General features: G+C 39.6%; 1 protein-coding gene across 7 annotated transcripts in view; it reads right to left on the reverse strand.

Moving 5' to 3' along the window:
• nlgn1 (neuroligin 1) overlaps nt 1-19,186 on the reverse strand; it is a 344,764-nt gene that overhangs the window by 140,154 nt on the left and 185,424 nt on the right. The window lies entirely within an intron of this gene.

The following is a 19,186-nucleotide window of genomic DNA, read 5'->3' on the forward strand; positions in this document are numbered from 1 at the left end:
GGCCTTATCAGGAGCCCCTGATGGTTCCCATGATTCCCAGGGCAGGAGGTGCTCCAGGCCTCTGCAGGATTTTATCCCTTTGAACTGCTGCTTGCTAGGAAGCCACAGGGGGTGTTGGACCAACTTGAAAAAAAAAGGCTAGGAGGAACCAAGCCCGAATTAAAATGAAATTCAATATATCATAGACCTGAGAGCAAATGCTCACACACTGGAAAGATTGTCACAGGAAAACTGCACAACAGAGAGATTAGACTCCGACATTTTACTCCCGGAATTAAAGTACTTGTATTGCTCACTTCTTCCAGCTCAAAGTTACTTGCCAAGTGGCAAGGATCCCTTGTGGTCACATGGTCAATGGCAATGTCGATTAAGAGATGGTGCCTTCTGACAGGGGTGGAGCCAAACAAATATACCACCTCAACCTCCTGAAGGCAAGGCGATAGATCAAATTTGACTTTCTCCATTCCTCACAATAATCACAGACTGCTTAACTTGCCCTGACATGGACAGAAACCGATTTGCCTAGACTGCTACGACTCCAAATGTTAAGCAGTTTTAACAAACCGTGTATCCATCTTTTTCTGTTCGTTATGCCTTCCTTACCATTCTCTCTGTCTTCCTTCACCAGTGGCTGCTAAGCGTCTTGTGCGGCTGTGATGCTTGAGATGTGAAATTGAAAAGCCAGTCAGCTGATTAAATATCCCATTTAATGTCACTCGCTAATGAAAACAATCTTTCACTGTTAAATCTAAATAGGTGCAATTGCATTTAAAGAATAAACAAACCATGAAAGCTTGACAAATGGGAGATGACAGATAGAGGCAGTTGCAGGCAGGGGGTCTTTTGGACGTTTTTTGCAGACAGTTAGAGGCAGAAAGACCTCGAAATTATTATATTCCCTGATTTTTTCATATAAAACTTTAACAGAACAATAGTTCCAGTATAAATAAAGAGCAGCTGAAAAGAGTGATATGTGAAGTAAGGCAGCAGCTAGAATGACGAGCACCATTACCATCTCACAATTTACCTGCCGGTAGGCTTTGCAGGCTGTTATTATTTGACTGTGTTGGACTCTCTGGACATGCTGAGCAATGCCTGCTGAGATTTTCCAAGCTGACTTATGCAGTCTATTGTTTTCTGTATATTAGCAATAAAAATGTATGAAATTCTATTAATCTAAAATTCGACAGCCTGATTTTAGCAATGGTACACACAAAAACCCTGTACATGACACAAACAAAGATAAAAGAGATGTAAAGCTTCCCTTATGAACGCACTGAATTCCTTCATCAGCATATCTGAAAATGTTTTTCTGGCAGTTAGTGTAGCTTAATGAATGGAGAAGCAGCTGGGACAAAATAGTGGCTGTGTGCCACAAATGACCCCAAGCAGATGAAATGCTGTGACAACAACTGCGTGCTGATCATGGCAATATTGATTTAAACAGTGTGATCATACTATAGCAGTGATTGGACTATGAAAGTGCTGCTCACACTCTGTCTCGTAAGAGTTCGACCTCTTGGTAAGAGATCAATGGATGTGACCTGATAAGGTTGCAGAGGTCTGAAGCCTTGGGAAACAATCCCATGTTTAAAAAGAAATGGAATGTGGCACTGACACCGAGAAAAAAACAAAACATAAACAGAAGAAGAAAACCTTGCTTGGGCCAGTAGGGATTTGACCCTAGTCAAGTCTAACCACAACAATCCTCCAATGTTATCATTCACTACAGCCTTCAAGAATAACAAAGAGGGAGGTAGGTAGGTAGATAATGAACAAATTATGTTAACCCTCTTCTTGCGCTGCATTTCACACAAACCAGCAGGGATTCAAATTAAATCAATGCTACTAAGGTTAAGACTACATCAAGAACAAATCATGACAAGAAATCAAATATGCTCTTTACAAGAAACAAAACAGTACATAGGTCAGTAAGTCCCCACATTTCAACTTTTAAAAATGAAAGTAATCCCGATAAACGTCCTAAAGAATTGGGAGAGTTTTCTAAGTAGTTCAGTGCTACTGCATACTATATCCTACTCAAAAGTTGGCTCCACTGTTCTAGTTGATCATGGTGGATCAGGACCTGGACAATAATGACTAGCAACTGATCAATGCGAGCCCAAGAGAAAAAATGTCACCCTGTGTATGAGCAATTTTCAAATTTTGTCCTATTGTCAGAACTACCGAACACTACCGTGGGAATCCAGTGAAATGCCAGTGACAATGGCAATGACAGTGGAAATGATAGTTCCAAAGATTACAATGGGCCTCAGAGTAACATCCACCCCTTATTATGTCTCCTTCTCTTGTCTACTTCGTTGTTCTCTCATTCCCTTGCTCTCTATACCAGTGATATCAGAGAAGCATTCCATATCTAGGCTCAAGCAGCTAAATCAATTTCCTTCAAGCCAGGCCAATCACAATCACTTGAATGTGATTGCAGCTCTCACAGAAAGACCACAGAGGGCCAAAACATCTTCCATCCTGTCACTGCTACTGGCGTTTACAAAAACACAGAGAGTTGTGTTGCAGTTAGCTGAAGCCAGGACCTACTCAGCTCTTTGAAATTCAGATGCATAATGCATGACAACTACTAATAAGAGATCAGCAATTTTGACTTTATTTTATCTTCCAGATTGCTCTGGACAGTGTCAAGTAATATCACAGTTTAACATAATTTTTCCCTGGTGCCAAAGTAGTTGTTTCATCTAGAATGTAGATCTTGCCTAGGTCACTGGAAATAGTTACAACTTAGTTACAGTTGCAGCTGATGGTCAAATAGGTGGGAAAAACTAAAAATACAACATCAGTGTGGATCTTTACAATATCTTCAGAGAGTAATTATATTTCTTTCCAAACTCATTTGAAGCAATTTCCGCTGAATGCAGGACCAAAGGTAATCTTTGCAACTAAGCTACAAATTCATTAAATGCCTGATAATTCACATGCTAATGTTCAGTAGCAGTGCACCCGCACTGAGGCCATTTAATGTGATGAATAACTGTGTAGCATGTGCAGGTTTCATGCTTGAGACTGGAGTTGGTATTGGTGTTTTATTCAAGATTAAATTTAAAGGCCATTACATACTGAACGCGTTGTGAAAAAACAACACGTAATTCGAAATTTTCCAGATTTGAATTTGCCATTTTTGCGAATTATTTCACCTAAAAAATTAAGTCTATATCAAGCAATAACGAGCTGGTCCTCATTTTTCTAAACAAAAAAGTAAGAAACAGATTCTGGGTCCATCCAACTCTCACAAAATTGCAGAAGCATGAAGAATTGAATGTTTTGATCCAGGAGTTACAGCTGTATCGCAGTCCGCTTTCATACATAATTTGCAATTTGCACTCATGTTATCAGGGTTGGGGCCACACCTGAGGAGATTTGTTGTACTGTGTATTAAGTACTAGTGCACAATTTGAATTACATTTGCACTTTTTGCCAAATGCGGTTGGTCTGATTGGTCAGATATGTTTACTCGGTTCTTAAAAATCTAAAAAATTTTGCTTGCGTCAAAAAAATAAATGCAGGACATTTGTCCAGTGAAATTACACAGTTAGTGTAATAAGCTGCATTAAGAACAGGTGAGTCAGAAAATTATTTTTAACCCACACGGATTTTACATGTCCAGTGTGTAAAGGCCTTAAGGCTAAAAGCTGGGGACAGCAGTTCAGCAAACTGATAAAAGTCCAGTTACAACTTTCATACTGAGGTTCGACTCACACTGGAATTCCATTTACTTATACTTACATAAAATACACTCCATTTGCTGAGATCTTGTCATTTTAGGCAAGCATTTGTTAAAATCTTTACCTGAGACATACCTTACCAATCATTTCTTAAACTTAGAGGTCCATTAACTTTAACATTTTTAACTTTTTTTCTATCATGTTGCATTTGGCAGGGAAGGTTGTTCCAATGTATGTTGTTTCATGAGCAGAAATGCAAAGGCACACATGAATGAATAAAGTGGACTGCTATGCCCAAAACTTATTTTTGAACAATAATAGTCTTTGTCAGTATCGACCAGCATGTAGGTGATGCTTCATTATATATACATATTCTAATAAATTGTGTTCATTTTCAGAACACAAATAAAATAGAAGTGCTATTAAGAAAAACACCTGTATTCTCGACTAATAAGATTTGAGGTTGACAAGAAGGCGTGCACGGTTAAGAGTCAGTTAGTGAGTCGGTTATCTTCCAGCAACACCCCGTCTATGTGAAAGCCTCTCCATGTGAATCGCTCATTAAAGCACAGCAGTGGGTACTGATAAAGAGAATTGGATTACTGTGATTAATACCATGTGTCACTTTTAAAGTCCTTAACAGCGTGAATCACACAGCACCATATATACAAGGAAATACGCTCACTCCTTTTTAAAATGTTTCACTTTTTGGAGTGAAACAATGGCAAATCTTGTGCCATTCATTTCAAGAACACCATGCCACTATATGTTAAATGCAACGCAAAGGTCACCGCCACCACACACCTCATCACATAATCAGCCGCACTGTCACACAGAGTGGGCATTCTATGTTGATTAGTTATAGTTTGGTCACATTTAGGGAACTAGAAGGATTCAGTGGTATGTGGGAGTTGTTTTTACGTTTTGTGTGTGTGTGTGTGTGTGTGTGTGTGTGTGTGTGTGTGTGTGTGTGTGTGTGTGTGTGTGTGTGTGTGTGTGTGTGTTTGTTTGTGGAGTTTATCAGGGTGTTTGGGGCTATTTGGCAAATCCCAACTATCCTGCTGTGTGTGCAGAGTCCACAAATTGAGAGAGAGGGAGATAATAAGGAGGAAATACACACATGCACACTCTGAGAGAAGACCGTAACCTGTACGATGCATGGAACAAACCCCTGGTTGATCTCTCTGGCCTTGGCAAAACAGAGTTTGCACACACACGCACATATACAGTGATATACTTTAAAATAAAGGTATTAATATTAGCCACTTTAGAAAGTAGATTTCCAGAAGACAACACATTTGGCTCTTCATAATCCACCCCACAAGCGCTATGTTTCTGCACTCTGTCACTTAACTTTATTCCAATCAATAAGTCTATGGCTTTCTTTACAACTTGACCTGAAGGCATATTGGAAGCATGTACAGCTGCCTCAGTTGTTCTCTAGTGTGTGTGTGTGTGTGTGTGTGTGTGTGTGTGTGTGTGTGTGTGTGTGTGTGTGTGTGTGTGTGTGTGTGTGTGTGTATCTTAACTCTTATGCCTATGTGTCCCATGGGATGTGGAACGTGCAGTGAATCTATTATGGGATTAGTCTAAGTTAAACCAGTAGACGTCAATGAGATTAGATATGGCTAATGGTAATACTAATAGTATTAACTTGCAGTTAATAATATATCAGATCTTTTGACAAATGCTCCATTACATTTTTTTAGTTTGTATTCAGTTATTTTTGCCCATGGCTGTTGAAAGTATATCTGTTTATTCAGTATAGCTATTGTTCAGCGTATTTACGTCTTTTCTTTCTGTTCCACACCACAGATGTTCTTTGTCATATCTCCCTCCGCTCACCCTCCACTGGTCACAGCAGATGGCCCTGCCCCTCCCTGAGCCTGGTTCTGCTGGAGGTTTGTTCCTGTTAAAAGGGAGTTTTTCCTTCCCTCTGTCACTGAAGCGATTGCTCTTAGGGGTTTGTCTCATTGCTGGGGTCACTCTGTAGTATTGTAGGGTCTTTACCTTACAATATTAAGCGCCTTGCCTGTTATTGTGATTTGGCTATATATATATAAAATTGAATTGAATTGAATAAAACTGGGGTGATTCTAGGGTCAAACCTTTAGTGGGCCTCACCTCCAAATCATTATGTCTTCCATACAGTCCCTTATAATTAATATTAAGGGAATATGCTGTTTCCAAATGTAATCAGCTCTTTTCACATTTGCAAACCTCAATCCAACTGGATACACAATATAACGTTAGCTTCAAAAGCAACCTAATTAGTTGGATGATCTATTGTAGTGTCTGAGAATAATTCAGAGTGAATAATACAGAGATTTCAACATATTCACTGGTTTTAGTGTGGAGCCTTTACTTATCAAACCTGAGGCTCAGTCGTCAAAGAACTTCAATAACTATTTGTGGCAAAACAGATAAGATGAGAAACATGCACATTCTTTCATATCAATGTTTTCTATTTAGAACGTCCACTGGCAGTTTTTAAGCATGCTACTGGAAATCACACTGAGCATCCTTGAAATACATGAAAAATGACTCTGTGAAAAATGTTTTTTGTTCTTCCATCTAAGTTCACTATTTGCTCACTCGTTCTTACTGTTCTTGTATATCTCTGTCTTCTCTGCGTCTATGTCCACTCTTACTTGTTTCTTTTTGGTCGCTATGTTCTCTTTGTCCTGCTCTCAAACTAAAATAATAAAGTACATGATCTCCTTAGCTGGCAACCCCCAACATACCAGCCGCCTAGTGGATCAGAAGGTTATAATTAGGTAATAATTTCTAGAGATTTAAGCATCAGAAAATGTTTTTGAAGCTATTTAGAGAACAAATAAAAATAAGCAGAAACGTTACAAGTCACAACAATAACTCCACATTATCAGAACAGTTTGAACTTTTGCATTTCAGTTAAAGTGTGTTTTAAAAATGCATCGCTGATTTCTGTCATGAAATTCCCTTTTCCTCTGCCTTCTGCCACAACAATGAAAGTCTCATTAGGCTATTAATGACAAACTGCACTATTAAAGCAGCAACGCCTCTGTAAGTGTAACACTATAGCGTCAACAATGCTGGACGAAAACCTATTTTCATTCTATTCTGTACTATTGTCAACAGACAGGTTAGGAAAATATAACATTTGAAGACAATGTCAGGAAATGATACTAAAAAGTTCTATTATTACTACTATTAATATAGTTATTTTTAGGAGTGCTCTGATGAAATATGGGGGTGCTTAAGCTCGCCTATGGAATAGAATATTCCAGGCAGTTTTACTGGAATATACTGTCCAAAGTCTTCAGCTTATCCACTGTGCTGGACTTCGGACATTATCTCTGCAGTTCAGATTCAGTCTGCTGTAGAAGCTGTGTGGCTCTATTACTCTTCATTTTCTGCAATAAGAGCAAACCTTCTGCGTTATCCTTGAGCCTATTCAAGCAGCTGACTGGATATCTCGATGTCAGCCAGTTCCTCTATTTTCCTCCTCATCACCCTTTGTTTTCCACTGTAATGTACTCACTTAGACGTTAATCCAATGGTCTCATTTCTTATGCTTCCAAGAGTGCTTCTTTCCCCCTGTTCACTATCTCTGAAACACAAATTGTCATGGTGTATACATGGTATATATGGTGTAAGCTGTCATATGTTTACACCCTTCTGGTAACTCCACCTATTTCAGTGTTAGCTACCCTCTTGATTAATCCACGTTAGTTCTTTGCGATGGTCTTAAAAGGATGTTCAGCCCAAGCTTGATCAGCAGCAGTGAAAGAGCATCATATTGGTATAAGTTACCAGTGGTTTTGTGTGATGGCCTTAAATTGAACATAAGGATTGAAATGAAAATATAATCAAATTGTTCAGCTTCCTGAAATTCTGTGATTAGTACAGACTGAGGAGGCCCGAAGGGCAGATTTGTTCAATAAGGATATAGACTGAAAGCAGAGGTTAGCTAGGCTCGGCCTATAAGCAGGGGTCAGCAGCGGTTAACAGTGTAAGTGTTAATAAATGTAAGGGTGGTGGAAAGGTCTCTCTGGGGCAGTAAATGAAATGCGCCTACACTTTCATTTCTCCGTTAGAGAAGCCAGAGAGACACCACCTTCGTACACGTACACACACACACACACACACACACACACACACACACACACACACACACACACACACACACACACACACACACACACACAACTTGTCAACACTATGACCAGTTCACAGCTCCCTGGGGTCTGTTATGAAACTGCAAGCCCAGCACTTATGGATCTTTACTCCTGTTCTCTCTAATACACAAACACACACCTACACAAACACTCAGCAAACACACAGACTAACTGGTACCTATTGTGAATCTGAGGTTTTACTTTTGTTTGTTTTGTTTTTGTAATGACAAGAAGAAGAAAGAGGGCTGCAACAGTTGGTATGGGTATTGGTATAGGTCAAATACCTACGACTTGTACTGAGACTCACTTAAATCTATGTCATCCTAATTAAACTATACCAAATATGGGGCAGGCACTAACAGGTCATTTGCATTCTAAAAAGTAATCAAGGGAGACGCTTCCAATTCAAATGACAGCCGCATACAGTCGGAGCAAGAGACGCAAGAGGGGAAGGAGAGAGCAGAATAAGGAGAGAGAGAGTTGATTAATTGAAGGTGTATAATGAAGATAGATGTTGGTGTAAACACAAGTAGCTGAAGCCCTGCAGTGCTGTTATGTTTGAAGGGAGAAACCGAATCATTAATAATTATGCATATTAATACTGATGATTAAGTGGTTGATATTAATGGTTACTTCTCTAATTAGCATCAGCAGGATGCAATATGCTGTGGATTAATTTTACACATGCAAATCAAGCAGTGAGTCTGCAGTGATGATATGGCACTTCACTCCTTCACAAAATGCAATTTAGCCGAGGTTGCGGTGTTAACTTGTTCTACATTTTCAGGTGAAAGAAACACAAGATCCTTCATGTTTCATTTGTAACAATACAAATATTACAACAAATTCAGATTCAACACCACAAATTAAACAAACTGAGCCAAAAAAGGGACAATGTGTATATTTAACTTTGAATAAAAGGTTCTGTAGAAGATGATGTCTTAGGATAGCAGTTAGTGATTCGAGGCATTGAAATCTCTTTGCCAGGAGTTTGTGAGATAATATCCAAATGCACACACATTCACTCACCAAGTTTTTAATTATTCAAATAAAAAATGTTGTTTTCCTTTATTAAAAATATCAATGATGGAACCCACCACGTCAGTACTATGTGTAAAATGCTGTTTGTTGGCTTCTGAAAACACTTCTTATGCAAATAAATAATTCAACTGAATTCAAATGAATTAAAAACAAAGAAAAAAAGGAGATCAAGAGAGAACAATAATGCATGAGGGAGATGGAGAGGAACAACAGGATCTTCCTGCGTCTCCACCACCTCCTCGTTCTCTTTTATCTTCCATATTGTTCTATTATTTCCATCGAGAAAAAAACAAATGAATACACAGCGAGCGGTGAGAGCAGTAGCAGCAAAAGAGAATGCTGACCTTTGAGAGGATTATGGGATTTGTTTAAGAACAAAGCGAGGAGGCAAATATGGCAGATGGATTCGGTAAAATAGACTATTTAATAGTGAGAAGCCTGAATTGCACAGAGAGCAAGAGAATAGAGGACAAAAAGGAAAGGATCAATGTGTTAATGTAAAGGTTTCCGAAAAGCAGATCACTAATCCCAGAAGAGATGCATTCTGATCCTGTCAGAGTACAGGATAGTTTGTCAGCGGCTAGAAGGTTTGATTGCATACTTAATGTTAGATTTATTAATACAGTATCATATTGGTTTGGGGCATCTCTCACTCTTTCTTTCCATCTGGATTAGCTTGCACATCACATGCTTTGATATGCGTCCATACATTTCTTGACTGTTCAACAAAGTTTTAGCAACCCAGTCAGCAGAACGAAATGTTGGCATTGCAGTTATGATCACGTTTAACTACTCTTGTAGGCTGCATTTCTTTGTATTGCTGGTAACTAACTGAAAAAAACTACATACATTTAAAAAAGGAGTGGGTACATGATAACAAATGGTTAGAAGTGAGAGGAATAATCTGTATTAGACGAGCCTGTTTAATCCCAGAGGAATTTTCAGATGAGAGAAACAAGAGGCTGCAGAGGAGAGGGGGCAGCCATCCTCCAACGTAAGGTCAACTCTAGCAGCATTTTTGTGTTTATTCATGGTATGCAATAAACACACACAGAAAAGGATAGCAGCCCTGTGTTTATTGATTATCAAATGAAATTAACTCCATGCACCCCGTATGAAATCAGATGCACTGTGTGTGCATCCATCACCCTGAGCTCCACACCTCCCATTTTTAAAGGTGCAGTATAAAGGGCACTAGTTTCTGCTTTCGGCACTGCAGATAAATCAGTAGAATACCAGGATCATCATTCTTCATTCTGGATCAGCTCGCGAATGGTTGATGATTTTCATTTTCACTGATATCATTTTGTTCTCAACAAACTACACAATGTATGCCAGTAAAGATTTTCAGCTTGAATATTTCATTCATCAAAACCTGAAGTCTGATTTCAGGTTTTTTTGTAAAAAAAAAAAAAGAAAAAAAAGTAATAGACACGCCAGCTAACAGACAAGCCAACATGAAGATGATCACAGGAAAGCTTTTCAACAGACCTTACTAACACATTTACATGTAAAAACATATTAGCTTAATAGCTTATATACACAGGGAGGTAATCAGGGAATGAGAAACAGGAGGGAGACACAGCTGGGAGAAAGTGGACTAAAGAGACAGGGGCGCAGTAGAACTGAACACACTCACATGAGACACAGACCTTCACAACAAAACAGGAAACAAGAACCCACTAAACAAAGACGCAGACAGAGAGGCAGACAGAATATAACACATGCAACTCGAACAATACATGAAACAACAAATCCTTAAATATGGATAAACAGAAACAAGAAACTAATAATGATCTATCATCACCACCACCACCACAAGCACTACAAGAGAATAAGAAAACAATCCATAATGCAAAAACACACCAAAATAACTGAAACACAGATTCATCATAAAACCCAGCAAAGCACCAGAGAAACAAAGAACAAACCATCATTCAAAAATAAACCAAACCATAACAACTCAAAATACTGGGTCAAACTGACCCAGAACCGTGACATTAATAGCTTCTGGCACATTTTCTTTAATCAAATATTCCTATATTTAATTTAAAAAAAAATGCATACTGTATATTGCTCAAACCAGAGCTCTCAAACTTTTAAAGGCATTCACATACTATTTCTTTGTTTTGCACTTTAACATACTCTCATTCGGCTTTCCACTCCCTCCCTAGCTGCCTGGTGTCTCAGCAAGATGCTGCTATCTGACCTCTAAAAATATGGTGACGGCAGATTTGTGACTCAAGCTGATAACCAATCAGATGTTTTTTGTCGTGCACGGAGGACAACCCCCATAGAGTCCTAAATCACATTTTCTCTTCATAGTTCTCTCCCTTGGTCTCTCTGTCTTCTTTATTGCTTGTTGGCGATGGTTTTATTTGGTGCCGGCAGATAGTATGAGAGTTTCTTATTGGGCTGCAGAAAGGCTGGCAGACTGAGAAACTAAACATATCAACTTCAGACTTACCAGTAAATACATCAGTCCAATGAAATGAATAGAGTGAGGCAGCTCTAAAATGAACCCTTTAAGAAAACTAATCATACAGATGTAGTTGCTCGAGACAGAACTGATCTACTCCACTACATTTATATCCTGCAGTGACTGGACCTGTTGCACACCACACACTTTGTTATGGGTAGATGGACATGTAGCGTGACAGGCAAACCCACAGGATGGTTTATACCTGTGGGCATCTATGTGTAAGCAGTCATTAATACAAAAGCACAAGATACACTCTGATAAATACTTAACACTGTCACAGGGGTTGTGTAAATATACACGGGTTACCTATGCATGTAGACTGCAAAAAGATGCTTAGTAATAGCTTGATATGAAGGGATGTAATATCTATTTTTTCTCAACACGTCTCTCCATCTGCCCCCTGCGTCTCTACCCAGCTAATCAGCTTCAGTACAATCTGTACCAATCAGCTGTCTCAGACAGAACAACAGTGGTATTAACACAAGAGTGCATGTGAAATACAACCGCAAATCTGGTCAGAACTAATTCCAGTATGCCCAGGAATCCAACTCTGTAGAGTCATATCAGTCATCCAGTCAAATCCAATTTGATTGATGTAACTTAAATTCAAATAGATTTTAGAGTAAAAAACAACAATGACGACCACATCAGCCCAGCATCTGGTCAAACTCTTCAATATGCAGCCAGTTCAATTCAGTTTTATTTTATCTGTACTGTATAGTGCCAAATCACATCAAATACCTCAAGATGCTTTATATTGTAAGGTAAAGACCCTTCAATAATACAGTAAAAACCCCAACAATTAGACAACCTCGTATGCGCAAGTACGTGGCAACAGTGGGAAGGAAAAACTCCCTTTAAAAAGGACAAAACCTCCGGCAGAACGAGGGTGAGGGAGGGGCAGTCATCTGCTGGGACTGGTTGGGGGTGATGGGAGGAGGACAGTATAAAAGACACACTGTGGAAGAGAGCCAAAGAGTAATAATAAATAATTATTAAATACAGAGAGGTATATAGACACATCAAGCCACCATCAAAGCAGCTGTGAAAGTAAATTGTTTTAAAGCATGTAGCTGAAACAGGACATTTTGTAAAACACCGAGGGGGGTTAAAAACACAACTGCTTGGTTTGATTATTGATCTCACAGAACAAAAGAAATCCAAGCATAAAATGTGCAAAGAAAACAAAGAAGCGACAAAAAAGGATGAGGAGGAAATGAAAAGAGCTTGCTTAGTCTGAAAGCTCATACTGATATGTATATGTATGTGTGTGTGTGTTTGTGTGTGTATGTGTGCTACTTTTAATTACTGTTAATAGTTACTTGGGAGGTTAGCTGTATGAGCATTCAGACATCAGCAGACATTAGCATTCACGCCACATCTGTGAGTAAGATGGAGGTAGAAAGCAAACAAAGCTCAAAATAATTTTAAAGCTCACAGTTTTTCCATACATTAAGCACACTTTGCAATTCAGTTAGTATATTTTAGATGAGTAGAATTAGTACACTACTACATTTAAAAATATTCACTCCAGTTAGTATATTTGGTGTTAGTATGTTTAATATTTGTATAATTGATTCCATTGGACAGTAAAGCAGTGGAGGAGAGTGAGAACGTTGCTACTTCATCATGTATCAGGGACTGGAAGCATGCACATGCAAGAATTAAGTACTGGTTTCATTTTAGCTCTTCTGATCTGAGCACTTTGTGTATTAAAGAGTTGTATTACATGGGATTTTAGTTACTTTGAACTTAAAAACTTTAAAAGCTGATTAGGATTTGGAAGTTTGTAAAAGTATTAATTTGTACTCAAAAAAGGGTGCAGGGTTTAGAACACCGTGATTGCCTGAATGAAACCAGCAACAAGAGTTTACACATGTTTGATCAATTTCAGGAATGCTTCCAAACACTATGTGGTGAAAGCTCACATAAAGGCTGTATCATCATCATCATCATCATCAACTTTATTTATAAAGCACTTTAAAACAACCACAGCTGACACAAAGTGCTGTACATTGGAACTGTAAAATAAAATTACATGAGATATAAATAAAAAACAAATAAAAGAAGAGTGAAATCATTAATTAAATAACTACTGCATTAAAAAAGAAACTAAGTCTCACTGAGGTTAAAAGCCAAGGAATAAAAGTGGGTTTTAAGACGTGATTTAAAAGTGGACAGTGAAGGGGCCTCTCTAACATGCATGGGCAAATTATTCCATAATTTTGGAGCCACAATAGAGAAGGCCCTGTCCCCTCTGAGCTTCCTCCTGGATCTCGGTACCTCCAGGAGCAGCTGGTCAGCTGACCTGAGAGACCGACAGGGTATGTGGGGATGAAGAAGCTCAGAGAGGTAAGGCGGGGCAAGACTGTGTAGGCATCTAAAAACAAACATAAGAATTTTAAAATTAACTCTAAAAGACACAGGCAGCCAGTGCAGAGAGGCCAGCACAGGGGTTATATGCTCTCTTTTTCGAGTTCCTGTTAGGAGTCGTGCAGCCGCATTTTGAACCAGCTGCAGACGTGAGAGCAATGACTGACTGACCCCCACATTAAGTGAGTTACAGTAGTCCAGGCGGGAAGAAATAAAAGCATGGATCACTGTTTCAAGGTGCTGCCTCGAAAGAAAAGATTTTAGTCTTGCCAGTCGCCTTAAATGATAAAAACTGGACTTCACCACTGCTCTGATTTGGTTGTCCAATTTAAAATCACTGTCCAACTTAAAACCAAGGTCAGTAACAACAGATTTAAAATAGACTTCCAGGGATCCTAAAACAACAGAGGAGGACTCACAGGGACCACTGGGTCCAAACACCAACACTTCTGTTTTCTTTTTATTAAAATTTAAAAAGTTTCGAGCCAACCAAGCTTTAATGTCATCTAGACATGTCAAGAGAGGTTTTATGGAGATGGTATCCTTGCGTTTTAGTGTCAAATAAATTTGGCAGTCATCGGCATAACAGTGAAATGAGATCCCATGCCTTCTAAGGATAGAACCCAGAGGCAGTAGATACAGAGAAAAGAGCAGTGGCCCTAAAATTGAGCCCTGTGGGACACCACATGACAGAGGAGCAGAAGACGATTCGTAACCGAGAAGGCTGACAGAGAAAGTTCTATCTGACAAATAAGACCTAAACCAATTGAGTGCAGTGCCACCAATACCCACTACATCATGTAATCGAGAAATTAAAATATTGTGGTCTACTGTGTCAAAGGCAGCAGTTAGGTCAAGCAAGACAAGAACAACATGGTTACCAGAATCACATGCCAGAAAGATGTCATTAAAAACCCTTAGTAATGCAGATTCTGTGCTGTGAAGGGTTTTAAAACCTGACTGAAAAACCTCAAAGATTCCATTTTCATCTAGAAAATCTTTCAGTTGACTAAAAACAATTTTCTCTAAAACCTTGGAGACTAAAGGCAGCTTGGAAATAGGCCTATAGTTCGCTAAAACTGTGTGATCAAGGCCAGGTTTCTTAAGCAGTGGCTGTACTACTGCATGTTTGAAATTTGCAGGAACCACACCAGAAGACAGACTGCTGTTAATAATGTCAAGGACATACTGTTGTATACTAGGAAAAATTTCTTTAAAGAATTGTGGAGGGACAGGATCCCGTGGGGAACCTGTGGGCTTAATATGGCGAACCACATCCTCTAAAGAGGAGAGCGTCACAAGCTCAAACTGAGTGAAAACAGCAGCGCAAGGGACAGAGACAGAAGGGTCAGAGTCAGGAGCTGTGATAAGAGCCCTGATGGTGACAACCTTTTCAATAAAAAAGTTCAGAAAATCATTGCAAATCTCAGGAGAAACTTCCAAACAGACATTCAAAGGAGTATTAAGAACAGTGTCAATGGTCCTAAATAACACACGTGGGTTATGACAGTTGGAAGAAATAATATTTGCAAAATATTCCCTTTTTGCCTCTTTAACAGTGTTCTGGTAGCGATGCCAGCAGTCTTTGAGAATTTGAAATGATACATGCAGTTTATCCTTTTTCCACCTCCGTTCTGCTCGACGACATTCCCTCTTAACAGCACGACTGCTCTCATTAAACCAAGGCTCAGGTTTAGCCTTAAGCTGCCTGGTTTTTAAAGGAGCCACAGAGTCCATGATTTTTTGACAGCAAGAATTAAACCAGGAATGTAGGTCTTCTGTGTCAGAGGAAACAAAGTCAGAAGGCCCGCCGAGCTGATTAAAAGCAGCAGAAAACTGCGCAGCAGTGGCGGGGTTAATAACCCGACAGCACCGAGTAGCAGCGCCAGGTTTAACTGCGGTATATGTCAAACCAACGTTGAATAACACAGGCATATGATCTGAGAGTGCACAGTCACAAATCTCCAAGTCAGTGACAGGCAGACCATATGACAGAACAAGGTCCAGTGTGTGTCCGTGCTCATGTGTAGGGCCACGTACGGACTGTACCAGGCTAAAAGAGTCAATAAGGCTTAAAAAGTCCTTTACCAGTGGCTTATCAGGACAGCATACATGTATATTAAAATCTCCAACAATAAGAACACTATCATAGTTGGGCATAATCCCAGCTAAAAAATCAGAAAAGTCGTTTATGAAGTTCTTATTGTATTTCGGGGGGCGATAGATGACAGCGCAGAAAATCGGGTTTGTACGACTCACCTCAAATGAGGTAAGTTCAAAGCTGGAGAACGAAGGCTGTAGAAAACACTGCTTACATTTAAAATCCTTTTTGTAAACAGTCACTGTGCCTCCACCTCTGCCTGACGTCCGTGGCGAGTTAAAATAGCAACAATCCACAGGTAAAAGTTCAGATAGAACACTGGACTCACCAACACTCAGCCACGTCTCAGTCACACACAGAAAATCCAGATCACGGGAACTGAAGAAGTCCCGAAGAATAAAAGTTTTGTTTAAAAGTGATCTGGCGTTCACCAGGCCAATCCTAGCGGGAGCTGGAGTTGGCGCTCGGGGTTCAGGGGGTCCAGAAACCCGCCGCAGCGATCTCAGATTCCGATAATGTTGACAGCGGAGGTTTAGCCTGGGAGGGCATGGGCAGCGAGGCCGAGGAGCATGATCATCAAAGCCGACCACAGGCACCAAACAGGCATCAACAGGATCCAGAAAACGCCGAGACGCAAACAGCCTTGGCAAGAATCCATGCACTGGTCGGAAAACAGCAGAATAATTCTTTAGGTAAACCTTTAGCTTTACCAAGCGACCGCTTCGTTTACCCCGGCAACGAGGACGCTTTTGCCGGGAAGGTAGCGTGGGAACCCGGTACAGGTAACCCGGGGTTTCCGATGCAAATGGGGGCAGGGGTTGCTGCCCACCAGCTCCAAAGGACACAATATTTTGGACCACAGGTTTGAGGTCCAATAGTGTCTGGCGATCATACCTCAGCAGAGACTTTGTTTCATGGATGACACAAATTAAAAATAACATAAACAGGAACAAACTTGGCAGTGACAGACGAGCAGCCACACACACCGGCGCCATCTTGCCATCTTGCCTGTAGCTATTAGTAGCCATGAACCGTGCATATTATTGTGAGGTGTGTTGGTGGCAAGGTGCAATGGTTCTGGCTAGAGCAACCTGGCGTTGTTAAACATGCCCAGATGGCTGACTGTTGTCCAAGTCTTGGCTAGATTAATCCAATCCGTGATGCATCGGGAAAGCTGCTGTAACCTTCCATCGCCAACCTTGCTGTTGCCAGATCACCATTAGCATAGCATAGCTTCCATTAGTATTGCTGCTCACTCATGAATAAATCACAGAAAAACTCAGCCAAATGAGTAGGTGAAAAGCAAACTGAGCACTGACATACACAGCTCACCTCACAACCAGAATACTTCAACATAAGTCCAGTGCAATGACAAAAAAAGAATGATTTTCATATGACTGAAATACTTCTAGCAATTTCAACTAAAACTTGCTAACCTGATCTAATTGGTTCTGTTAATGAACGTCCACACAAGTATTACAGATGCAGTAAATATTTGCTGTTATTTTGTGATTTCTTCAGTACTTACTGTTTACACACAGTTCTTACCAAGGGGGAAAAAAACCTTTCGAATGGTACAGTATAGAAACCGCCAGTACAAGGCAGCCTGATTACAAAACAGTTTAGGAATTAATACAAATTCTCTATCTGAACGTGTATTCTGTTAAACAAAATGAAAAAGAAATACTCTAGTATCACTATCAGCAATTAAATTAACATGCAAAATACTGGACCACACAGATCGGGGCAGATTGCACTTTAATCAAAGGGCACATCTGGGCTGATTTCACACCAAAAGGATAGAAAGTCATGATTTCCAATCATGTCATCTGTCTTGTCAGCTTGCTAGCTTTCTCCTCAGAAATGCTGGGATCTTGGCAGCGGGTAGCACAGTGAAACTGGGAAATATTGAAGCAAATAGTACAACATGTCTCAATGCAGTCTGTCCACTGATCAAAGACTTCTCTGCCCTAAAATAGCAGAGGAAATGTTTGAGCCCTATTTGGCAAATTTACAAGAAAGAACATCCAAGCAGTACGGCAAAGGACTGCTGATGATGCATTTAAATATGCCTATGTGCACACACACAGAGAGAGAGAGAGAGAGAGAGAGAGAGAGAGAGCGAGAGAGAGAGCGAGAGAGAGAGAGAGCTTGTGACAATTAGTGTCCAGGATACAAAACTACAAGCATTACAACACTGTAAAGCTTTTATGGCAAAAAAGTTTTTGTACATAAAATGGCTTAATAGTGCTGAATAGCTTTGCAAGGACTTCCACAACTCCTACTACTGATACGTTTACTCCCTTAGTTACATACGAGGAATAAGCTTCACAACTGCCCCTCCCAAAAGCCCTTGTCAAATATCTGCACACATACAGGTAATGGCTATGGACTTTTTGAAAATGTGTTTATTGTTAGCTCAGGAGAAAGCCTGAGAAAAGTGTGACAAAATGAAAGAGAACTAATAGCAATACCAATGTTTGCAGGTGGAGCAATCATTACACATGGATGAGAACTCAAACACTTTTGTTTAAAGATTAGATGCTCTCGAGTTTTTGAGAAAGCTGTGTCAGGAGTACTAGCAAGAGGAGAAGGTAGAGAAAAGAGGCGCAAAAGGAGTAATGAACCTAAATCATTGGAGTATTTGTTTCAGGGAGAAAGAAATTAATAAGCATGAAAATAATAGTCCTCCACACTTTGCCAGCAGGACAAAAACTAACAGGAAAGAAAAAGTCCAATTACTGTGGAAGGGGAAAAGAAAAGAAGATATATTAGAATAAAAAAGGGAGCGAGAGAGCGAGCATTATTTGGGAAGGTAAATATTAGGGGAAATGCCTGTGTGAAATGCACACAGTCCTAATTTAAATAACTAGCTAGCCAAATCTGATATTTGTGGATTTTCTAATGTGTGCAGCATGCAGAAAAAATAACAAGCATGCAATCAGTAAAGTTTCTCAGCACATATCTTGGGACTGTTTGGACTAAACTATGCTGCTGATCAAATAATTAACGATAGCGCTAGTGTTTAGGCTCATAAAAATGTCCTGTATATGTTTTCTTTATTATTAATTTTTTGTTTTATTTTGTGGTTGCTTTATCTTTAAAATTTGTCACGGAGCTCACATAGTCATTATGAACCTTAGTATAGTAAAACAATAAATGGAAGAATTGACAAATGGATCAATTTATGGATTCATTTTAAATGCATAATTATCGAACTATTATATTAACATGTTTTTAAAACATCTATATTCTGCTAGTCGGTCCTTTTCTCATGCCAGGTCTCTATGGGCTTGATCAGTGCTGAAAGTAAGAGGAGCAGTAGCATGCAGAG

Source organism: Aulonocara stuartgranti (genome assembly GCF_965226115.1).
Source record: "Aulonocara stuartgranti genome assembly, chromosome: 23".
Taxonomy (NCBI): domain Eukaryota; kingdom Metazoa; phylum Chordata; class Actinopteri; order Cichliformes; family Cichlidae; genus Aulonocara; species Aulonocara stuartgranti.